The 23,974-nt window shown below is 48.5% G+C and overlaps 1 long non-coding RNA gene across 1 annotated transcript in view; it reads right to left on the bottom strand.

Moving 5' to 3' along the window:
* Positions 1–13,320, bottom strand: part of LOC125947556 (uncharacterized) — a 36,826-nt gene extending 23,506 nt beyond the window's left edge. Inside the window, exon 1 of the long non-coding RNA XR_007468384.1 lies at positions 13,100–13,320. This is a non-coding gene — a long non-coding RNA (uncharacterized LOC125947556). The remainder of the gene's footprint in view (positions 1–13,099) is intronic.
* Positions 13,321–23,974: the final 10,654 nt, after the last annotated feature.

Genomic DNA, 23,974 nt, shown 5'->3' with positions numbered 1-23,974 from the left:
GAGCTTTTATTTTTTTTTTTTCGTAAGGAGATTGTTATGTATAGCTGCTCGCGCGCCCTACACGTACTACTGCGATATAAAGGCTGGGCCAGTCGTGGCCTATAGAGTCGTTCAATGTCTTTCTCTGTGCACAGACCTCAAACGACAGCTGGAAAAGGGCTTTGTCTTTGAGTTTCCGCGTAACAGAAATAGGTTTTCTCGTATAGTCGAATTAAAATCCGAAGCTACCATGTCTGCAGCTTGTGTGTAAGTCATACTTCACAATTGTCTGACGCAATTTGCTTTGAAAAATTCAATTACTTCAATGAGGCGCTTGGCAGAGGGCCTAGAAGAATGAATATGTATGCTGGACTACCGCACACGTGCGCGCGCGCGTGAAGTACTTCGCTTGTGGTGGTGGTGCTTGTATAACGTCGCCTACAGTTTTGATGTACAATCGACCAAAAAAGTTTACGGACCACAGGATCTCAGAAAACGCTAAATATCCGAGCAGCCTTTAAAAGTAGCCAGTAAAACTGTACATCACAATGTTGTTCGCACATACCAGCAGAGGCTGGAAATGGGAATCCCAGGCTGGGGGGCGTTTTGAGGCTGCGGAGATATTCAGCTTTTTGTCAGATCCCTTGGTCCGTAAACTTTTTGGTCGGTAGTACAATCACCTTCACAGGCTGGAATGTCGGCGGAATTTTTCACCGGTTGCGGGCGTGACGGCGTACTCGAAACGTCCGGGCTTTGGGGGCGCGATACAAATTGTTCACCACACCGGCAAATAGTAACAGGTGGCTATCAGACACGCAAACGCGAACCAGTCTGCTTATAGTCGTCACTAGCTATGATGTCAGGAGCATGACTGGACTGCCGTGTCAGCAACCATCAGCGTAAAGCGTATAGCGCTTACGGGGGAAAAACACGTTGCTTTTCGTTTCTCAGTCCCGTAACATATAAGTGTTGGGGCCGTACTGGCGAAGCTATATTCTGTTGTACAGCAATGTGGAACTCGACTGGAATTTGAGTTGCTGAGTGTGACCGTACGTGTCCTTGCGCAGCGGGTCACCTCGCGTCAGAGTGGCGTCTGTATACGTAGTCTTGAGAAATGCCTCGAGAGTAGCCTCCAGCTTCAGAGCATGCCTCGTTGTTTCCAATCCGGTGCACACGTTAATGTGAAGCACAGTACAGTATTTATAACTCATTAAGGGCTTTCGCGCGTACATTAGTCTCAAGAACAGGCGATGGATAATCGGGACAGCGAGAACGCCCACCAATGAGAAGCCGTTATGGAACTTCTGGCTCCAAGTGTGAATGTAAGACGTAAGCGAAACATTAGGCGCTGAATAATTCAAGTGATACACTTTATACGTTGGATAACCACCGATTTAAGCGGTTATTATATTCACCTCTCGTCAGTTTCGGTCGCCGCGAGTCCCGCTTGCTCTGTAAATGTGCGCCAGGCCCCAACACTCGCGCACCGCACTCAGGAACATCGAGGTCAAGACAGGACCGCCCTACATTGATTCTAATGACTGCTATTAAACGAATATTGCTTTAATATGAGCTCAGTTACAATGAAACGCTGAAGGGAGAGGCGGCACGAAGTGTAGAATCATTATCGCTCAACTCTGTTAAAACACCAACTTTCGCAATCATTAGCCGCTCCCGACTCATTGAAGCTCTTTCGGCCGTGCAAGCACGCCGGAAAGTGGAATTTCCGAACTGGCGGGCGCACACAACATGAAAGAGACAGTATAATGCTGGAAAAGGAGTCTGGTATGCGTGAAAGCTTGAATGAAAGAAAAGCTTTCCGTGTTAAAGGTGGGAAAGGTGGGCGGAAGGGAACGGGAGGGAACAGTTAGCGGTCAAACGACGGTGTGCGTGGTGAAAACGTGACGACGCACGCTACGTCATTACACGCATTAGCCCTGCTTTGCATAACTTAATTCAGCGAAGACTCACTAATATGAAACGCCGTTTCCGTTCTTTTACCTTTTTTTTTTCTTCTTTATCGCTCTTTTACCCGTTAACACGGCTCACTTGGGACTGACGGAAGTTACGGTCGGCGCAGTTCGTTTCATTAGCGATTATACCGAAGCGTAGAAAATCGACGATTAGAAGGAGTACAAAAAAGAAGAAGGAAAAAGTGATAAAGCAATCGAAACAAAATATCGGGAAATTGGTGGTCAACGCCAGCATCGATTCCGGAAAAGGGAGCTCGCGGTCTCTCGTTAATACTCAAGACGTCACGAAGGCGTTGATGGGGCGAAAGAGAATGAAAGACGTCACGTGAGACACAGAGGCCACATTGAGGTTGAGGGCGCGCTACAGCGACAACGCCACCTCGCCTACGCGTGTACGAGGGGTCAGCCGTACAGCGTACGCCCGAGAAGTTCCCGCGGCGGTGTAGCTCGGAAGAAGAAGGCGGGTGTTACGGGCGGCTTATATGGCCGCGGCCGCGATCACCGATTCATCCGGCGAGTTTAAATGAGCATAAAAATATGCAGCGACCCCCCGCTGCGGTGCCAATCGATTTTTCCGTGCATGCCTCTGTGGCTACTCGATGCCCGCATGCGTGCGTGCGTAAACGTACGTTTGGGATATTCCTGCACGCACTTTTCGAGAACCTATGAGCACAGGGCAAAAACAAGAGGGCAGTGTTGGGGAGAAAGAGTGAATGGCGGCGACGAACGGGAACCGACGAAGAATAAGAATAAGCGAGAGACGAGGTATTGAAGTACACGGAAAAGGAGTATAAGAGGAGGTTAGAGGGGGGGTGAGACGCATAGATTTATTTAGAATAGATTCAACACATTAACATGTATAGAGGACGGGCTTCGTCCGCGGCGAAAGTGACATGCACTTCGCCCGGGCGAAATGTAAATGCAGGCGAGCATAACGTCACTGGCTGCGGAAGCGACGGTGGGTACAGCGGTTGTGGTATAGCAAGCGAGATGGGGGTTCAGCAACGGGAGGGGGGGTCAGCAGGAGTGTGCGGGAAGGAGGGGGGGGGGGGGGTGTATGTGCAGCGTGGCGAGAGACAAGTTTAAAGGGTAAAGCTAGTCCCGAAAGGCTGGCCCTTTATTCACAATGCCGCATACGTTGCTACCGCGCGCGTTCCCGGCTCCATGGGGAAGCAGTCAGTGTCGTCTCGTCGCTTGTTCCGTGACGCTTGTGCCGCGGGGAAGCAGCCTTCGCTGCTCCCTCAAGAAGAGCCAAAGCGCACCTCCGGCAAGCGTGATTGAGCTGCGACTCGGATGTGACAGCATCTGGATCTGCGCGCCATAGGCGTACAAGCTGTATGTGGCATTGTGTGCGTGCGAAAAGTTTGTCCCATGGCTCGGTGAGGCCTTGCTCGTCGCAATCGATGTGAACAACACCGGTCTGTTTCAACTATGCGCAACAACAACCGGAGGAAGGACGCCTAGGATGAGTGATACGAGACGCCGCGCTTGTTGGCGAGCAAGGAAGCTGTGCTGAATGTGTGACGCGCAAACGGACGCAGCGGCGTTCTGCTCGATGTTCCCTCTTTTAAAATCTCACTTTCGTTATTCCTAACGCGTCTTGTAGCAGAGACTAACCAGGCCAGCAGCCATTTCTTGTGGAGAGCCCGAAAACCGGCTGCCGATTGTGCTCGTGTACTGCCTGGAACTATGGGTGGTCTAGGGGTGTGGTGTTGCTACAAGGTGCGTTTATCCTGGAAGGCTGCGCACGCAAGTGACCCTCTGACACGGTCCCACAGGCGGTTCATCAAGAACACGGAAAACTATTGCCAAGCGAAAATGTAAGAAAGAAGGCGCAAGATTCCATTCGCCGAATTCTCCGCGTCATTCGGTGAAGTGATTTGCTGGAAGCGCACTTTGAGAAGACCTGACTCCAGTAGGTGTTCAGACGGCGTGAATTTACCGCGTTAGTTCACTCCGTTCATGATGAAGTTCGTGTGAATTAAGTGCGATGTGCGAATATAACACCGTGGCTGTTCTTTTTTTTTTTTTTTCGTCTATGAAGACCTCCACCGCTTCTCGCATTCTCCTTCGTCGTTTGTTGGTGCTTTCACGCCGCTTTATGTAGGCTCGTGAGCACGATCACTGCGTAGTTTCTTCGTGACTGCACGCAAGAATAGGCTGCAAGGCGGCGGACGAAAGCCTATAGGTGAGTATAGCCAAGTGTACACCTTCCAAGCTAACATCTTTCCTGACATTTGTTTTTATGGCATTGTGCTCAGTGAAAGTGAACATGCCGTTGAGTACTCCTGAAGTCTGCTGTTTTAAAGCGAAGCCTTCTCTGCCTACCACTCCATTGTTTTCGCCTGGGTCGGTCGGTTGCTGGTCAGCTTCTCGCCGAGTAAGTTCGCATTGACTTAAATAAAAACGGAAGCCCGTTCAACGGCGGGATTCAGTAGTGTGCACTTAACTTGCAGGCATGCACTGGACCACCGAGATATTTAGGTGACACGCAAAAAAGAACCATCCAATGTCAGCACAATGTGATGGTGTGATGGCTAATAATGTGGTGTAATATCATACAAGGCCTCCTATATCCTCCTCCCCACCGCCACTGCCTATTGCGCTCTTCAAGCTCGACTTGCTCTCCAAAGAATATCTGCGGTTCCGTTCCGGGTTCTTACATTATGAAACATTGTTACAGTGCTAAAGAAGAGGAGACATGGAACACAAAATGCACGGGACAGGCGTTATCGCTTTCGCGCGCTGCTTTTCTGCATCTGTATTCACGAAATTTCTCTTGCTTAGGAGCGTTTTTTCAGTGGCTGGCATTCGGGCACCTGCCAACCATGATAGAAATCCGCATTATAACGAGAAGGAGGCCGCGGTGATGACCCCTAGCAGAAAGCAAAAGTACTAGCAAAAGTTTCGCGAACGAAGGCTGCGATATGTTACACGTTTACCTCTTCAAACCATTAAATCAAATCGCTTTATTCGGCATTCGTTACAGCCTTAGCATCTAACGAATGCGAGGACACGAACAAAAGGCTGCTAAGTAGCAGCTTGAGAAAGGTTCTTGCGCCTATTCTTGGCATCGAAACACATGCACATAGATACATTGCATAAATGCATAGTTATTTTATGTACATACCACCTTGGTGTAATTTTTTGCTAAGAAGAAGAAAAATCATGGAGAAAGAAAACGGACTTGATTTAGTCTGCTCCATGTGGCCCTGATTTGGAGAAATAAGTGGAATAATTCTGGTGCCAAACGGAGACGCAGGGCTTTTAGACAATGAAAGCGAGAAAGACATTACGAGAAGGTGCTTTCCTTCGTTACCTTTCCTTTAGATTTCTTACCCTGCATGGGAATGAGAAAAAAAAAAGATGTTGAAAAAGATGGTAGGAAGATAAAAATAAAAAAAGATTAAAAAATATTTGAACCATACTATAGGTGACCACAGAAACTGAGGCAGCATGTCTTCACATTTTACGTCATCCTCTTGGCAATGACAGTTATGTGATGTAATGTTCCCCCGATATTTTTTTCTGCATTTGTTTCGTTGTTGTATTTTGTATATCTTCTTTTCTTTTTTTCTATCTGGTTTCGTTTAATGACTGGTATAGCTGACCGTTAATTGGGGGGTCTATTGTCCCATATTCTTATCATTTAAAATACAAGATTTGCCAGCGTTGTCTGACAAGCATTGTCTGCTCAAGTGTTGTTGTGGGCTAAACCTAAGCGCAGAAACATCGCCTCCGGGGCAATAATAAAGTAACACAATATCTTCTGCCACCCTTTCGCGAAGTGAGCGAAACAACAACTGTATTGAAGAAAAATGGAACTAAGCCTTAGCGAAAGTTTATGAAGCCGCACTTAAGATAAGCGTCGAATGTTTGCAATCTATACCTCCCTCCCCGCTCCCCTTTCTCTTTGTCTTCACCACACCAAAGCGCTTTATCACAAACTCCTCACTCGCCACCCCGAAAGTCATAATCTGAAATAATGTTACGGCGCCGACGAAAGCTCCCGCCGGCTCGCGCCGCTTCGACCGCCGGTCGACGCCGTCGTCATAAGGCAAACCAAGAGCGTCAGCGTCAACCGCAGGCGTTCGCGCTCCCACCACATGTGCGCCGGGTAATTTAGAATATATCAGAGATACTTAATGTTCTCGCCGAATGAAACAAATACTGCAGCACCCACGTCGCCAGGGTCCCGACGCATACCATATTATCGCAGAAGCAGAAAGAAAAGACAACAACGGGAACCAAAGACTGAAGTCGCGGGAAGGCCTCGAGAGAGAGGAGAGATGGCGAGAGTGTGAAGGGGAGAAATAGAGAGAGTGAGTGGGGCAAAAACCCCGCGTTTTCCATGTTCCGTATTTCTAATCTCGCCTAATGCCTCCATTGTTTGGCCATAAAGCAGCCATGCGGGACACACGATAGCCGACTCTGTTTTGCGAACTTTCTGCGGCGCTGAGGGGCGAAGGCGGCTGTTCTGCAAGAACGCTGGAGGGCAAAAAGCAAATCGGAGGCAGCCGCGACTGCGACTCGGAACGCCGCGAGAGCGAAGAAGAATAACCGAAAAGTGGTACATTCGTTTTTGTTCGCGTATTTGTTCTTTTTAGGTCATGGTGAGGGGGGGGGGGGGGGGGGCTGCATCGCTCGATCACGCCCACCGCGTTTCGATTCCACAAAAAGAAAAGATAGCCGTCGAAGAGCCAGCGATAGGCACCATTAGCGAGCCAACGCCGACTGTCATAGGCACATCTCTCGAATGCTGACTGATGTAGGCCCAGCAGTGTCTGCCTACTCAGCCTAGTAGGCACGCGCGACGGTCGGCGAAAGAAAAGGACGCTTCGATATGTTTCAAAACTTTTATCGCCTCCCCGACCAGCGATCGTTTAGACAGAGAGAAGGGGGGGGGGGGGGGGGGCGCACTAAGTTATCTTGCCGTCTTTGTTATTGTCGTTTTTTTTGTTAAAGTTCGTCACAAATGGGACGAATGGTGGAGTGAAGTGGGCGTTCAGGAGCGAGTGTTGTTCGCATTTTCATGGTAAGAACAAAAAAATAAAAAAAAATGATAGAGGGTGACTTCTGTAAGGAACAAAGAACGACGTTTGAATGAGGAAGCAGGACGTGGGCTTATAGAAAGTGGTGATAAATCACGGTGTTGTTTGCTAAGTCTTGCGCATGCACATCGTGCCCTTATCTCGAGTTGTCCAAAGGTAAACATTCGTTCAGCTAAGATTCTTGTATACGAAGCGACTTGGCTGACCTGAGGTTGTTCGCGTTAGCATTTTCATCAAGGACACGGAACTCAAGAAAAGCGGTAGAAGTTAGCTTTGCTGGATTCTGCCCCGAATCGTCTGAGAGCATCCACCAACGATCTTCTCACTTTACTAGTATGTAGTATCTCTAAAGCTCACACCCAGGTTTAACGAATGTCAGAGACTAGAACGGACCCGGTCTCAGTGCCCCAAGTCCTTCGGAAAAGTGCAGTACGCAAGCGGAATGAGGTGTTGCTTTACCGCTTCAGGACGAAAAAATGTGCCGGCCATCTTCTAGCTCAAAAAAAAAAAATTCTACGGGCTAGAGAACGGCGCGTTATGAAATGACACAGAACAACGTTAAACCGCTGGATACCCACTGCGAAACCGCACGCTTCTCTCGCGATATGACTCATTGGCAGGTTTCGATTCCCTTGGTTGGGAAAGCTGCTACCGATCTTTTGGTGTATCACGCTATTATTACTCTGGGATGCACGTTTCTCCGTGCTCGATGTACTAGGTATTAAAGCGCAAGAATAAAAAAACGAGGAACAAAGAAAGCAAAACCATCTCAATAACCAACAAGCATGATGAGGATGAACTGCGGGCTATACGCTCGTTCGCGCTCTCGCACGAGCGGGTGAATCAGAGGAGAGCGAGAGAATTAGGAGGAAGGAGAAGGAGGAGTGAAAGAACTCTTTGAACCCGGGCGCAAGCCGGCGTGCTGCGCGAGGGAGCCGTTGGCGTCGCCGTCGTCGAGGTAATCCGAAACTAGAGCTTGGGCGCCGTTCAAAGGCTCAGCGTGGCAGTCGGTGAGCCGCAGAGGCGACCGCGTGCCGGCTTAAAAGTGGCGCCCGACACCCCCGTGCTGCTAGCTCGGTAGCGGGGAAAGATGAGAACTGCAGTCGCGTGAGAGAGGGATTGGGGGAGAAGGTTTAGTGACGAACGAGAGGGCTGTGGAGGGAAGGTGAGAGCAAGAAATAAAACTTTGCAGAAGACTGAGCATCCAGCACGCGCAGATGAAAAGAGGAGGAGGTGAAACATAAACTGAGTAGATTGTTAAAAGCATTAAAAAAATAAGTAGTACGCGGGAAAAAAAAAATAAAAAGGGGGGAAGCGAGTGGTTCTTTGTGTAATCCTCCTTTTGTGCGAGAAGGGTTGGATGGATAGGTTGGAATCACTTCGGGAAGGTCGGAGGAAAAAAAAAAAAGATAGTGCCGATGCTTACGGTGACGTAGTGTAGGGGGTTAGCCGTGTAGCGGCGGAGGGAGGGTGTTGGGGGTTTCATCAGAAGAAATTGAGGGATTGTAGCAAAGCTAGGCAACAGTGATACCGCCTCGGCGCACTGCAGTGCATGAGGCTAAAGAGAGGAGAGAGTTAAGAGTTTACAGAGCGAGTTGGAGGGTGTTCCATATTATTCGGTCTATTAGGGTGAAGTTACATGACGAACAAGTTTAAAGCATCGCAACCTTTTGGCGCTGGCCTGTGGCCGGGCCAGTGCTTCTTGCTTTCGTTCATGCAAGTTTCTTTCTTTGTTAACCACCGAGGGCTCGAAAAACAAGTGCAAACGGACGACTGCTTACCACACACGTTTGGTTTGCATCATGAGTGCTACGGAACTAGATTAGTTTGCCTTGTTCTTGAGGGAGCATATCGTAGCATATAAGCACGCGCCTGCAGAATAAAAGCTCGGCATATCAAGCATGCACTACTGTAGTTCTCTCACTCCATTTTAAGATTCATCAGATCTTTTATACCGTTACTTGACCTTCTGGTGAAAAAAAAAAAGGGGAAGAGTGATACGACAAATATTTATAATGACGTGAACACTCCACTCGATAAATCAGCTTTGCGATTTTATTTTCTTCGAAGCAATCTCTCAGAAGCCCGTACTTCTACAGTGATAAAAGTTATCGCATTCAACTAAGGAACTGCAAAACGGAAGGGCGTTGTTCTGGGTTCGCACTCCTGCACTCTGTCTCTTTGCTGCAACGTCCGAGGCGTGCAATTAGGAGAAACCTAACCTCTTAGGGCCATCCGGCTTGTAAATGTAAATGTCACACTCATTAGAAACTGACAACAGCGAATCTCTGCAACTTCCAACTTTGTGCATGCGCCCTCGATACTTTTGACCGGCGGCCGCACGTCGCGCTCATTTACGACCGCAATTAATTCCGCCTAAGCGTAATCCGACTCGGAGCCATAAAGCTGGCGCTACTCTGGTGCTTGGGGCGATGAATATGCAGCAGCATTGCGCGCCAAACCGCGACTTCCGAATAGGCGCTTTTGACAAAGTGCGCCCATCTCCAGTGTCTACACAGAGGACTTTATCTTCGCGGAGGAAGGAATCATAAGCCCTCCCGGGCAATTTAAAGACCGTGGCGGCAAACCCCGAGCGCTTGCAATAGACACCGCCAAAAACCATATAATTAACCGGGGGGCCGACAACGAAGTCGGTGCCACGAAGAGTGAGGAAAAAGGGCGAGGTTTCCTGTACGCTATTAACTCGCGCAGCCCGCGCTGCGGGCTGCGCCGCATGGCACCATTGCCGTGCAGCGAAACAGTCATGCTGCCAGTCTTAATGACGTCACGGCTTGGCACGGGCAAGAACGGCAGGGACAGGCCTTCGCGAGGGATGGCGTCCATTTATTCCAGTAATTAATGAAGGCGCCAGGATTATATTCTCTTGGAAAGAGAGAGAGAGAGAGAGCGGATTACGGCCGTAACAATAAGCGGCGTATATTCGAACCGGCCCCTACTTCGAGGAGGCGAAATCCTCGCTCGGAAATTAAGGGAGGCAAGGAAGATGGAGGGTAAGGGCAAAACAAAGGTGTGAGGGAGGAGGAGCTGTGTAGGAGAAGGGGGGAGAGGATGGGTTTAAGACCAAGCGGGCGTCAAGATTCATCCGTGTTTTAAGCTAGAGGGGCGGCTTGGCGGGGTAATATCGCCAGAGACGCGTCTTGCGACCCTACTGCAGCTGACTGGTTTACAGAACTCGAGAGTGCCTTTAATTACGGGTGGTACGTGCAACTGAAGGAGGTCGCGTGGCGCTGAGTACGATGTATAATAGGAATCAAGCAACCGTATCGCTGATACGTAGCGGTGTGGCAGATGCAGGAGTCACAATGAGGTGGTCAGGTTCTTGAAAAACAATCGCATGATAAGGAAGGTGCAAATTAGCTTCACATTACATATGATGCACCCGACTCAGCTGAGCTTGATGTAAGGGTGGGACGTGTCAGGAGGAATGTAGCTGGAGTTGATACCTGTTGAGTATAACCGTGCAGTGGCTATGGCATTGCGCTGCTGAGCTCAAGGTCGTGGGTTCAATCCAGGCCACGGAGGCAGCATTTAAATGAGAGCGAAATGCAAAAAACGCTCGTGTACTTAGATTTAGGTGCACGTTAAAGAATTCCGCGTGGTCAGAATTAATTCGGAGTTTCCCACTACGACGTGCCTCATATTCAGATCGTGTTTCTGGCCCATAAAACTGAACACTTAATTTTTTTTAAAGTGTGAGTGTACAACTTATTTTGCTCTATCGCTCACCTGCAATAAATCGATGTCAAAGGCGAAAATAAAAACAGCGCCAAATTTAACACACAACTTGCCACAGCACAATGCACTCTATTTTTGTTTTTACCAAATCAATGGCCTATCGGTTAAAATTGCAGATTAGAGTCATTTTTGGAATCTTTGCTCACTGCGAATTGGCTATCTTCAGTAGTTTTCGCCTGTTTACGAACTGCCTAGCACTTGAACACGCTAGAGTACCGTGTGATCAAGTCATTCTACATGCCTCTACACAAGAAGACATTGTGAGCAGCACGTTTCGTCTCAGAACACAGCCAGTAGCGTCCAGACATTCCTTAGCGAGAAGCTGATGACGCTTTGTAAGACAGCATTTCCTTTTCGCTTTTTTCCATAGCTCCAGTCAAGAAAAGTACCAAGAATATAGAAGGCCTAGCTGCAATTCTGCCGAATCTAGCACAAAGAGTAGTTCGCTTTCGCGCGAGCTTCAAAGATGGGCGCTAAGCACACACGTAGTGTAAGACAAAAGGAGTCCCTGGGATACGCAAACGCTTAGAGATGAATGGGAGTCGCGCTGACAAAGATCTTTCATCAAGCCTTCGTCTTATTTGCTCAAGACCAAACACCTCCAGACAACGCGGATCCCAATAGAGAGCGCTGTGTCAGCACAATACGACGGTATAGATTCCATCGAACATGGTGTGGTCGCAAGCACGCGATAAAGACCGGCCCACTTTGCAAACGCAATGGGCTTCTTTTGTCGAAGACCAAAGCGGCGACGAAGCTCGAAACGTGGTACCATTGTTTCGGCCTCGTCTCTTTTCTCTTGCGCTTCCTGAGCTTTTTATTCCAATCACGACTCCTATAATATTTGCTTGAAGGTTGTATCGCACATCTTTCCTCGTCTTTCGTTCCTTCCGCAATGCCCCCTTTTTAAAATAGAAGTTTTCCACACCAGCGTGTTGCTTAGCTCAGCGAACTCGCTGCCAAGTATACATATACATCGAAATCATGGACGCGTGTGTGACGGCACGTGCGTACGAGTGAGCGCCTTTGCGCCTCTGTTTACTACACCTGGTTTGTTATGCAAATTGAGACGAGACGGCGTTGAGACGCACGGCTGCCTTCCTCAGACGAGGGCGCCCTGTTTACTCGCTTGTAGTGCGATCGCGCATGCTCAGTAGGGTGCTCTGGAGATTCACCAGGAGGACGACTCCTGCGATATGTCTTCTTCCTGTAAGTTGGCTCAGTGGCATTGCACGTCCGCAACAGGACAGCGCCTCGTCTCCTTGGCGACATGTTTAATTGACGCCGTGTCGCAGTTATTGATGTAACTTCGTCCAGTATGCTGCTGTGCTGTCAGTTTATCGCGCGCTTCAGTTGCATCCAGGACAAGAGTAAGACAACTATACGACGGTGTCGACGGCACACCGACGCCTAGCTAAACCCTGTCCAACGTGCGAAGCCGACTGTTGGCAGATTCAAAGCTACCGCACACACATTTGCGTGGAACTCAAGGATAGCTCACGCAAATGTACCTTTCAATCCCATAGATGCCGAGAACGCGCTACGCTCGTAATTCGCTTCTACCACCTCCCATCGCCTCTCTCGCACCCGAAACCTCTGCACGCCTCGGGCTTCAGCTGAGCCAACTGGCCTATCATTATCTTCACGTACGGCTGAATCACCCTTTCGCGCTTTCTTTCGTTTTAGCTCACCGCAAAGACACACGCGGTACAGTTCGCGCTCGTTTCGGCCCCCTGCAACGTGGCCTACACCTACAACACCCTCGCGTTCGCGAGGGTGAAAGCGCTGCGCTATCTCTGAAGGCAGCGTTTTACTCAGCCTCGATCAATCGTGAGCGTTCGCTGGGCCCCGTCTACGACTATCATTACGACTCTTCGCCTCTTGCACCAGCCTTTTTTTTTTCTCCACATCTATTACTCCTCCCCCACTTCCCTCCCGTTAGGCCTCGTGCCACCACAGCCGGTGCCACCGTAGGGCCGCGCTCCACAATTCGCACTCGCACGGTCCCTACCCTCTCACGGAGGCCGCGGGGTTGCGGGTAGGTGTCAGAGCGCGATGGCGCGGCTGTGGGTTTTCTACAAACCGCCCTACGACCAGAAAACTCACCGCCGCCGCAGCTTTCGCACCACCAGCGTCAGCTGCCTCTGCTGCACTTCGAGCACGGGAAAGCAAAACGTGCCGCGGAGGTACGGTGTGCGCAAGACACACACAAAAAAAAGAAGAAAGAACCAGAAAGAAAATAGATAAAGGAGAGGTGGCGAGGTGGGGAGATTGTGATGGGACCGGGACGAGGTACTTGCGTCACGGCAAGGAGCAATTTAAGTTTTCCACCGCACTTACCGTGAAACGTCGTGCCGCGTCGTGCCGTGCCCTTCGACAAGCTGGACGGTGCGAAACAGAACAGCTCTGGATACGAACAAAAAATGTCTTTTTTTTTCTTCTTAGTGGAGTGCCATTACGTTGTGGGTCTTGGCGTTACGCTGGCACGGTCGTTGCGAGGAGACTGTGCTACCGTGGATGCGGTGGTGAAACATCTACGAAGGTGAAAAAAGAAAGAGGGTGGGGAGCGGAGGAAGAGGAAAAAGATTACAATGACAGTTGGGGGAAAGATCCAAATTGCCGAACAAACGGAGACAAAGTGGAACGCGTTTTTTTTTTATTGGTGGCAATATAGGGAGCGCTTTCGAATCTTTCGCACTGTAACTAAACTAAACGCCCCCTTAAAGCCCACCCCCGCCAGACATGGAACTTGGTTTCATTTACACCATATCGCAATAAAGTAAAGGTCGCCCGCAGGTTGCCACCTTTGGAAGGCTGGCTTTTACTTCTTTTAGCAATAATATCTGCCTTGCTCGATCTCCGAATAGAAGGATAGAAGTGACAAACAACGTCATTCGACAGCGCATTCGATCCCACTCGATTTTAGGAAACATAATACTTTTGTTGCTTTTGTGGGATATCGCAAAGCTATAGTGCCAAATATTTTGACAAGACTTTCTTGACATTCTGGTGAAGCGAAACTCTGGATAACTTTGCAATTCTGCTATAGTAACACGTATGTACGTATGAAAAAATACATATATATGAAAAGGGCTGCAGTAAGGAAATTGATGTGATTTGTATTCTTCTACAGCGCTTCGATGCGGGAGAGTAACAACGCATGCAAAGAAACAGTAACTTTCGCAAGAAAGTTGGAAATCAATATCTGCGAGGCTTGAAAACGGAGAAAATTGTTTTGCACGGGCTGCGGCTTTTTAATTTGTCTTTCTTCTTTACAATCTTTGCATATAATTCATCCACTCGCGCTATTTTCAAACTGGCAGAATAGGCAGCCACATCACAGCTACCGCTGCAACCACAACAACACTAGAAGCGCAAAAGATAGCGAAAGGAAAGGCCGGGGAAGAAGAAAGAAAGCAACAAACACAAGCTCAAAACGAGGAAGCGAAAATTCTCGAAAAGAAAAAAAAAATTGGGCGCGAATAAGTTGGGCCCTTGTGTTTTAGATGTGAGGGCTCGCACGCGATGGAATTTCCATATTTCGACCATCGGTCTCCGAAGCTATTTTTCAAGGTAGGCGGGCGTAGGGAAGACTCGAAATTTGAAGACAGCGGGCAACAACAGAAACAAAGAAAAAAGTAATAAACGCCTACAAAACTCCTTCCTAGCGGTGTCCCGAATCACGCGGGCCCCCTAAGTTCTGCACCTCACTGCCAAACTATAACGAATGCTTCTCAGTTTGCATTTCAAATCACACGTTGGCAAGCGCACGTAGTTTCTTTCTTGTTTTCGGCACTGCAGCGCGGGTTGGTATAAATAATAACACTTGCCGAAAGAAAAAAAAAGTGCGGGGGCAACAAAATACTTATTTTATCCTTCTCTTTTATTCTATCATTCGCGGTAAAATGTGTGGTACAGTCCCGCTCTGAGCATACTCGTAATTTCTTCCGTACTTTCGCACAGCAAAATACATGGTCCCGTGTACGAATAATCTTTTTTTTCTCGGACTTGTGGAAACAAAACGGCCGGCCGTCACTGCAACAGACAAGGAAAATATAGAAAAAGAAAACGAAGAAATAAGACTCCGTATCTTTTTGAGATTCGTTGAATTAAACGAAGAAAAACAACTCTCGCACAAAGTTTTCATAGAACACGAAGGTTGCTTGCCCAGGCACTGCTCCGGCTGCTAGAACTATAAGAATTTCGGTGAAATTCATTAGGCTGTGACTGAAAAAAAAAGAAAAAAAAAGAAAGCTATGTCAAGGAGTGGAATTTGTTTTGCGAAGTTTCCGAACAGCACGCTAACTATAGTTCGAAGCGTTGCGTAACCTACCATAGAAGCCTTCACGAAATGCACCTTTCCGAAGGTCCGCTAATCTTTTAAAGTACCACACGGTGCTTTGATGTGCAGAGACAAATCAGGCGCTAAGAACAAGCGTTTCCAGACAGTGGCAGACACATCCGGCGTCCGTATTCAGAAAGTGGCACTCGATAGGCAGAGCGAAAATCTGCAAGCGGCTTTCTCTGCACTTAATCTCATGGTGCGGGGAAGCCTGCTTACCAAAACTAAAGAGCCACAGTGTCATTTTTCAAAATAAATAAATAAATCAGTCATTTATTTGAAGGCAGTTGGCGGGAAAGTTAATGAAATACCAGTAAGTCCAATATATAGTGACGCGTGTACTTACTTATCTTTCTCCGGTGACAGCTTTCCACCGGATAACAAGTGTTAACGTTATCGCCCAGCGCAAGATGCGCCTTTCTGTATCTGAAGTTTCTGGAGTGTTATCACTCGTTCTATCCGTTTTCTGTTGTCACCGAACCTTGTGTAATCTGATTGTACGCGCGTAGTACTTTCTGGAAAGTACGCGGGCACCACCGATTACGCTGGAACATTCGAGGAGTCATGTATAAAAACCGACGCGCTTGGGCCGCAGATCAGATTTTCGACGATCCCTGAATGTGCTCACTGCTGTCGTTCTGCTTTAAGTGTAACCTGCTTCTCTGGGCACACGTTTGCTGAATTAAGAGTTAGTTCTTGCTACTGTGTTCTTCACCGTCACTACAACGTGACAATAGGGTGTCCCCGCTAACGTTACCCAAGCTGTTCAAAGGAAAAAAAAATCATTTATTTTGTTCCTAAAGGCAACAGGCACAGAGCCGTTCAAGTGGTACTTCAGGCAAGACTCCCGTTTCCTCTTGGCCAATCAACGTCGTTCTCCCACATGACCCGACACCAAATCAGGCCTGCCACGAAGTAGATCTGATCTCACCGCCGCCAAAGCCTGGCTCCCTACACACGGTGCAATGTACGGTTTTAAGATCTATGGTGTTCGGTCGTCAAACCTCTACGACCGAACGCTGTAGGTCTTATAATTGTATCTTGTAGCTTGGGTAACGTTATCCGTGACACATGGTATATACAGCCATTGTGTTCTCGCCGGAGCGTTGAGAGAGACAGAGTGAAAAAAAAATGCAGTGGGGCACTAAGAGAGATTGGGCCATTGATCTGTAGGGGTCATTGGAGCATAGGGTAGAAAGGTTGGAAGCACTAACATCCGCCTACTCCATTCCACTTTGTGATCATACATGGGTGTCCAGCGCCTTACTCAACGAAACACCTCTCAGAGTAATCAAAGCTTGTGGGCATTTAGAGCCGACTTGGCAAACTTGCCGGCTATCCTGCATATCAAAACGTCTACGCAAAGGGTATGGTTCAAGTGGCAAAGAAAATTTGAGTGGGATTTGTACAATGCAGACATAAAGAGATAGAGGGTTGAATGAAAGATAGAGGGTTTAATCAGGACTGATCCAGAGTGACTCAGTTCGCCTGTGCGGACAAAGTGCTTTAAGGAGTGGAAAGTTGCCTCTGTTTGGTGGCTCCCATGGAGGGGGGGGGGGGGAAGCTGCCATATGGCCTCGTATTTGTTGTAAACGGGACCATCTAATTTGGTGTGATTATAGAAGGTAACGACAGAACGGTAAACTCCAGTATTGTGGTTTCTACACATTTTAGAACACAACGTAAGAATATGTGTTCCAGGCAACTAAGGTAACGAGACTGTGTTCGAGTTGAGGACGATAACCGAAAACGAAAAGAAAAGGTGAAACCAGAAAGACCAAAAGTATAAACCCAGACAAATATATTCTGGAATTTTTATTGCTTTATTCGTAGCTTCGAATTTAGAATTCTAACTTTTAAATACATCGGGTAGATAAAAATGAACGCGGCAACTTGACGGCCAGAAATACCGCAAGATCAGGTTTGAGTAAAGTAATGAGTTGTACGGTGAACTGATACGTGTATGTCGAAAATTCAGCGTCGGGGAATGTGGCAACTTATTGGAGTCCCGCCTATCTCATCAGAAGGCGATCAGACAGCTCTCCTTTCGGAAGGACCGTCGTTTGGGTAATGCAAGCGAACATGAAATTTCATTTATTTTGTTCCTAAAGGTAACAGGCACAGAGCCGTTCAAGTGGTACTTCAGGCAGACCCCCGTTTCATCTTGGCCAATCAACGTCGTTCTCCCACACGACCCGACACGAAATCAGGCCTGCCACGAAGTAGATCTGATCTCACCGGCGGGAAAGCTTGGCTCCCTACGCACCTTTAAGGATCCCCGCATACATACCAAGCGATGGGGGTCATTTCGGAGACGGCGCCGTGCGCCATCCCCGCTAACAAGGCGCCGGCAACTTCCCATCAAAGCGTACGGTGCGCCCTGCGTTCCACACGTGCTCGGGATAACCGCGACGTTTGCCGGGGTTCCTAACAAATTCCGGTGCCCAAAGGGGTTTCCACTCGAGGCCGCAAAAAGCCGGCGTGCCTCGAACTGAAAGCCACTGGGAACGAGGTACAAGCCCAACGGGGTCTATCCCTACGCGTATTATACGTACGGTTTCCCGTATACTTCGAGGCCGCTGATGATGCTACGTCGACTTGGAATTGGAAATGAGACAACCCTTAGTGGGCTCTCCCGTTCGTATCATGCTGCGGTTCTGAGCGGAAGTCACTAGTGGCCGATCGCGCGGGTTTCCATAGCGCCAGCTTTTACCTTGCGCACGGGCGTCATGTAATTCCCGCTGCGTGGTTGGTTACGGCCCCCGCATAACACGGCCTGCCTGGCCTCCGTGCCGCCGGATTTCGGGACTCACTGTCATTACGGTAAGGACCACTCCGAAGAGCAGGAGCAAGATGAGTATACCTGAAGGAGAAGAAGCGTAGGCCTATATGGCGCTTTACAAAATGACTGCTGCGTTGTAGAGGCCGTGCCTAGGAAACGGCGAACGATCGGCCATTCCGGCGCCGGTGAGCCCAGGCTCCTATTGCAACAAGTGCTGGAAGCGACTTTCACGAAGCTTACTTTTCAGCCTGTAGTTCCACACGTAACACCCTTAGTAGACGGCAGGTGTAGAGATATATGAATGCGCGCTTTAGCCAAGCGGTTTTAGAATTGCAGCGCTCAGGGGAACGGACGCTGTACAGACTGATGAAAACGTTTACAATGCGTGTGATAAACACGGGTTATATCTGCAACGAAACACGTTTGCAAGGCTTTATTTCTTATTATTTTATTTCATTTTCCCGAACAGTTCCAAGAGGGAGGTGATACGAAACGCTCTATGTTCCACAAGCGCAGATTTCACTCGTCACACTTGTACAGACGGTATTGCAACGCGACCCGCTGGTATAGCTCAGTGGTTATGGCGTTGCGCTACTGAGCACGAGGTCGAGGGTTCGGTTCCGGTCGCAGCAACCGCATTCCGATAAGGTCGGAATGTTAAAACGTTCGTGCATTGAGAGACAGGGAGAGAGAAATCAGAAAGGAATGCAGGTAGGTGAACCAGACGTCCGGTTTGTTACCCTACACTGGGGGTAAGGGGAAAGAGAGAGTTGGGTGCATATTAAAGAACCTTACGTGGTCAAAATGAATCCGGAATCCCCAAATGCGGCGTGTCTCATAATCAGATCGTATTGTTGGCATTTCATGCTAAGCTTTGCTAGGCTTCTGGATCATACTGTTCAGCACCATTACCCAAGTTGTTACAGAAGATCCGGAAAAGGAAGAGTTTCCGGTTATGGCGTCGCCGACGTTTTGTTGCGCGATGTTATACTTCATCACGGTGCCCCTAAACAACTTCTTATGGACAGAGGCCCGCAGTTCCTCTCAAAAGTAATCGCCGACATTCTTAAACCGTGCGCAATCCAACACAAGCTCACCACCGCTTATCATCCCCAGACCAATGGCCTGACAGAACGCTTAAATCGCACGCTCACGGACATGTAGATGTACGTGTCCTCGGATCACCGCGATTGGGACGTTAACCTTCCATTCGTGACGTTCGCCTACACTTCATCGCGCCAGGATGTCACCGGTTTCTCTGCATTTTATTTGCTGTTCGGCCGTGATCCAGTTTTACCCATGGACACCCTGCTGCCTTCTGATACGTCTACCACCACTGAGTATGCCCACGACGCCATTGCTAGAGCCGATCACGCCCGTCGGCTTGCTCGCCACCGATTAGCCACATCGCAAGCAAGGCAGAAAGCTTTATACGACAGGCATCGCCGGCTCAACCATTTTCCACCAGGTTCCCTCGTTCTCCTCTGGACTCCAACGCGCCGAGTCGGACTCTCAGCAAAAGCTTTTGTCGCCTTACACAGGCCCTTACAGTGTTCTTCGGCAAGTCACCGACCTCACCTATGAAATGGCACCCCTCCAAACCCCGACATCGTCGACTCGCCGCCCACAGTGTGAAATTCTGCACGTCGTACGGCTCAAACCGTACTATGTCCGCGAACGTTAGCCGTCGTCCGCTTGTTACTTGCCTCTCGTGTCCATGAACAACACCGCGTCAGGTGCTCCCGCCGCCGGGGGGTCGTGTCATGGGACCGTTACCCAAGCGCGCGCACGAGGACGCAGCGAAAAGAAGACGATGAAGGCGCGCCTCGGCTCGTGTGTGGGCTTCGCCATACTGCCTGTTGTAAATACATATTTTACCTCTCGCTTTCCTTGTTAAACTATCTTCATCATCATCATCTCTCCGCGATCGCAGGCTGGGCAATCCTGGTGGCGAAGTCCCTAGCTGAGCTAAAGGCGAAACTCGCCACTTGCTACCATAGTGCGTTCTACACTTGCTCGGCGATAAACGCTCAGTCCGGGGATGCTCAGATGCGTGACTTAAACGACTGCGCCACGAAGAGGAAGGATAATGGTGGGAATGCCGGGAAAGGCGGTGGTCTAACGTGATGAGTCAACAAAACATGCATCATATAACAATCGAATTGCTACTGCCGTTAATACCGAAGGTCGCATCTTGCCATCGCCAACAATGTATATGGTTAGCGCCGTGCTGTGTTTTTTTTTCTTTTTCAAGATGGCGGCACCAAACGAGCGAGACAGAAGTGGTCCACGGAGAAGAATGAGGCGGGGCTGCTGTCATGATCATCGAAAGGATACTCACCGCTTTATAGGCGTAAGAAGAAAAAAAAATCGACGGTCATATAAAGACGTTTACGGTTCTTTGCGCGTTAGAAAAAAAAGAAGGATATCCCGAGTTCGGCGCGAGTGCTGACGCCGTCGCCTCTCTCAGCGACATCCGCTCGGCCGCTGAAAAATGAACTGCTGACCGTCCGGTCGCGGCAACGGAAGCGAAGGCGATTATGATTTCGAGGCGTCGCAGATATGGGGTCATCCTTCAGCTAAACGGTTCCCTGGCGCCAGGACTAAAACGTATTCAGCGCACCAGAAAAAAAAAAAAAAAAAAAACGAAGTAAACGAGAGAGAAGTACTCCTCGGCGATAAAGGACAAGCTAAAACAAAAAGATTGAAGAAAACAAGAAAAGAAGAAGAAAAGCAAGCAGCGGCGTCGGGAAGCCATAACACAGACAAGAAAATAGAGTCTTCCTTTCGCGGACAGCGACGCGGCGCGTCGCTGGGTGGGCGCCCATAGCTGCCCCTTCGCTCATGAAGAGGAAGAAAACTGTTTCACCAATGAGGAGCCGATCCGCGTGACAAATAGCGTCGGGCGTCGCCAGGGCCGCGGGGGATTTATGGCGGTCCGAAACCACATCGCTCATCTTGGCGCGCGCGCGCGCGCGCGTGCTCGCGCCACGGTCTCACTCAAACGAGATGGCGCCCATGGCAACGGCGGGCACTGCGAGGGGACCCTGGGTGACCGGAGTCGCGTTAGCCCGCGAGCACCAGGGTGGGAGACTCTCCGGTTGTGACTGAATTCGGCAACCAAAGTAAAACAACGGTGCCAAACTACACGAAAGAAACGAATATGCCCACACCGAGGGTGGCACCGTCGCTACGAGATGAGTGAGTTTTGGAAGTCCGCCCGTCGTCCACTCGGGGACGTTTTCATTTACTCGAGCCCGGTTCGTTTCTTCCTTAATGTTTAATGGCCTCGCCTGCCTCTGAAGACACTTTGCTTTGTACGTCTTTTTTTGTGAATCAGTATTGTCACGCACGCAATCGGAACGGCTTCGCTTTAGAGTAGTGAAAAAATAAAATAGCTACTGCGACAGAAAGAAGAGACGATCGCAACGTGAAGGTGTCGAGTGTTAAGGTTCGGAAGACGAACCATTAGGCACTTCATAAGGAGCGTACTTTACATTATTTGCGCCGATGACGAAGCTCCCAGAAGAGCTCTGTCGCGATGCTATAGCTTACTTTCCTCTCCTATGTAGCTGGCCGCCAGAATGTACACCATGAATAAGAAGCCGCCGCAGAAAAAAAAAAAGCATAAGGCTTATACAGGCGCTGATTTGCAACTACGGCTGTTTAGATCACTACAAGGTATACTGTTACTGTGTCTTAATTGTTGTAAGTTTGGAACGCTTAGATCTATAGAAAACAACGCGTCCATATGATGTTCCTACAGAACAGAATTACCGAGACTTGCTTAGCTCTTGATAACGAGTCAATTACAGGCGTCTTTCTAACGGGAAATGTTAAAGCAGGTTGACATACTGTGTCTGAGCTGGAATAAAGCTGAACACGTGTGTAGAAGTAAAACAAAATGCTGGCCTTTGTAGTCGGTATGGTAGTGTCCCGCACCCTAAGCGTTATCACTGGTCACATTACACACATAAAGAGACGTTCCACAAATCATGCTTTGTTTATTCATACATATGTAATCGTTCATCTAGCATGACTGATAGTTTCTGTTCTGCAACTCATAGTTCTACAACTAACACATGTCTAGCGCTGAACAACTAACAGTTGTTAGTTCAGCGCTTGTCCTGTATGCTTCGCTTCTGTGTGTCACCGTATCATTTACGGCAACATTTACGCTGCCATTGTAATGAACATCAACCAGCCCGCCCAGTATTACACCTTTCTGCAACTGAGTACGAAAAAAAGAGGGTTCTTTGTGTAAAATTGCCAACGAAAGAAAGTGTGATAGCAAATGCTTTCGCAGAGGGTACCGACGACTTATTTGCTCGTGCTCATGAATGATCTCTTTGTGAGCACACTGACGAACTTCCGCTGGCAAGGCGCCGATACTTCTTTTTGAGGCAAATACTCTATACTTAGGGTGCATATTTAATGAAACAATTTTACTTTGTCGCATTCGGTTGGGGGTACCTCGCATTTGCGAATGCATAATCATTTCTCATTGGAATGGCCAGCTGCGGAAGATGCACTGCTCGCAGGTGTGATGAAACAATAGAACACATTCTAAGCCAGTACCAATAGTTCGATGCTGAACGATATGTTGTGCAAGCTAGTCTTAGCCGCTTATATGACAGACCACTTTCGGACAAAAAGAACCTGGTCGCTAAGCTTGATCACTATTTCTCCGCAGTTCTTTTCGTCCTTCTTTTATCCTTTCCCAATATGGTGTAGCAAACCAGAAGCTTCTTTTTCGGTTAACCCACCTGCCTTTCTGCCCTTCCCATCTCATCTTCCTCTCTTTCTCTGTCATGGACAAGGCCACAAAATCCCTATAGCGCTTTTTTGAAGGCTACTAGACTGTATGAACACCTGTGGCTGTCAGTGAACATTCCTCTGCGAGTGGGTTCACACTGTCTATCTCTTCATTACATTTTCTTTATTTTCTTATGTATGTTTCTCTTTTCCTTCTTACCCAAATGTAGGTTAGCGAACGGGCGAAGGCATTCCTTGAGCTTCCTGCCGTTCCTCCTCCGTCTCTGTCCGAATTTCCGGCAGCGCCGTGTTGTGGCGGCATCTATTATGCATTCTGCGAACGACGGCTGTTGCCTCCGAAATTTTAGTGCGCGTACATCCTGGTGTCTTCGGCGTTCTTTAAAATGTTTGGTATTGCTTGATTATGTAATTTGTGACAAACGATAGACCTCAGACAAGATGACACGAACCAACGGAAACAATAAGTATAAATTGTTATCGCTAGCGACATTTTCTTGCGTGGTTGCACATCTCGGAGGTACTAATGACGCACAAGAGGCTTCTAGACGATTAGTCTGCGCGAGCCAGTGCAAGACTAAGTATAACTTGCCTTCGAAAAAAAAAAAAAAATACATCACCACTGTGCTCCATGGTCGAACACAGACATCAACAGCAATATGGAACACATTCCACGCTTCACACTTCAAGACCAAAAATGCAGTCCAGTAATTCAAAATTGAGGATAAAAAGAAAGCAAGCGATCGCGATAGGGAAATACCAGAAATAACAGCGTCAACAATAAGCAGTTCTTCCTAAGAACTCATTCTCATGTCAGCCCCAGCGGGAGACTGACGTAGGAAATACTTCGACATTCAAAACAGCTAATTCGCTGAGCAACTTATGATGAAAAACAAGAAATCCGTCGAAGAACTACAGGGGGCGTTTTACAGAAGCGCCCGAGTTCACAAACATCGTTTCATCAGGCTATCCACAGCAGATGCCGATACGACGCGGAAACCAATAGAAGCACGAGAGAACGAACAGGCGGGTAAATGCAGAAATACTGCAGAGCGAGACGGAATAGTTCAATTTCGGAGCGCAAACAGAGACGGTCGTAGAGTGGCGGAACAAGGCTCGAAATGATCCTCGTTTTCCTAAAGAAGTTGGAATAAAACGGGCGAAGGATGCGAACTACGGGAGCAGCAGGAACTCGGGAATAGACTCAAGATGATTGGACGGGGCGACTAGGCGACAATAAGGAAAGCACTGACGAGATTGGAAAAAAAAAGTTTATTTTCTGCTCTACAAAGGAAAAAAAAAAAGGAAACGAGTTTCT

The sequence above is a fragment of the Dermacentor silvarum genome, chromosome 8 (genome assembly GCF_013339745.2).
Source record: "Dermacentor silvarum isolate Dsil-2018 chromosome 8, BIME_Dsil_1.4, whole genome shotgun sequence".
NCBI lineage: Eukaryota > Metazoa > Arthropoda > Arachnida > Ixodida > Ixodidae > Dermacentor > Dermacentor silvarum.
Note: the sequence above shows the minus strand (reverse complement) of the source record. Positions and strands in the feature narration are given on the sequence as shown.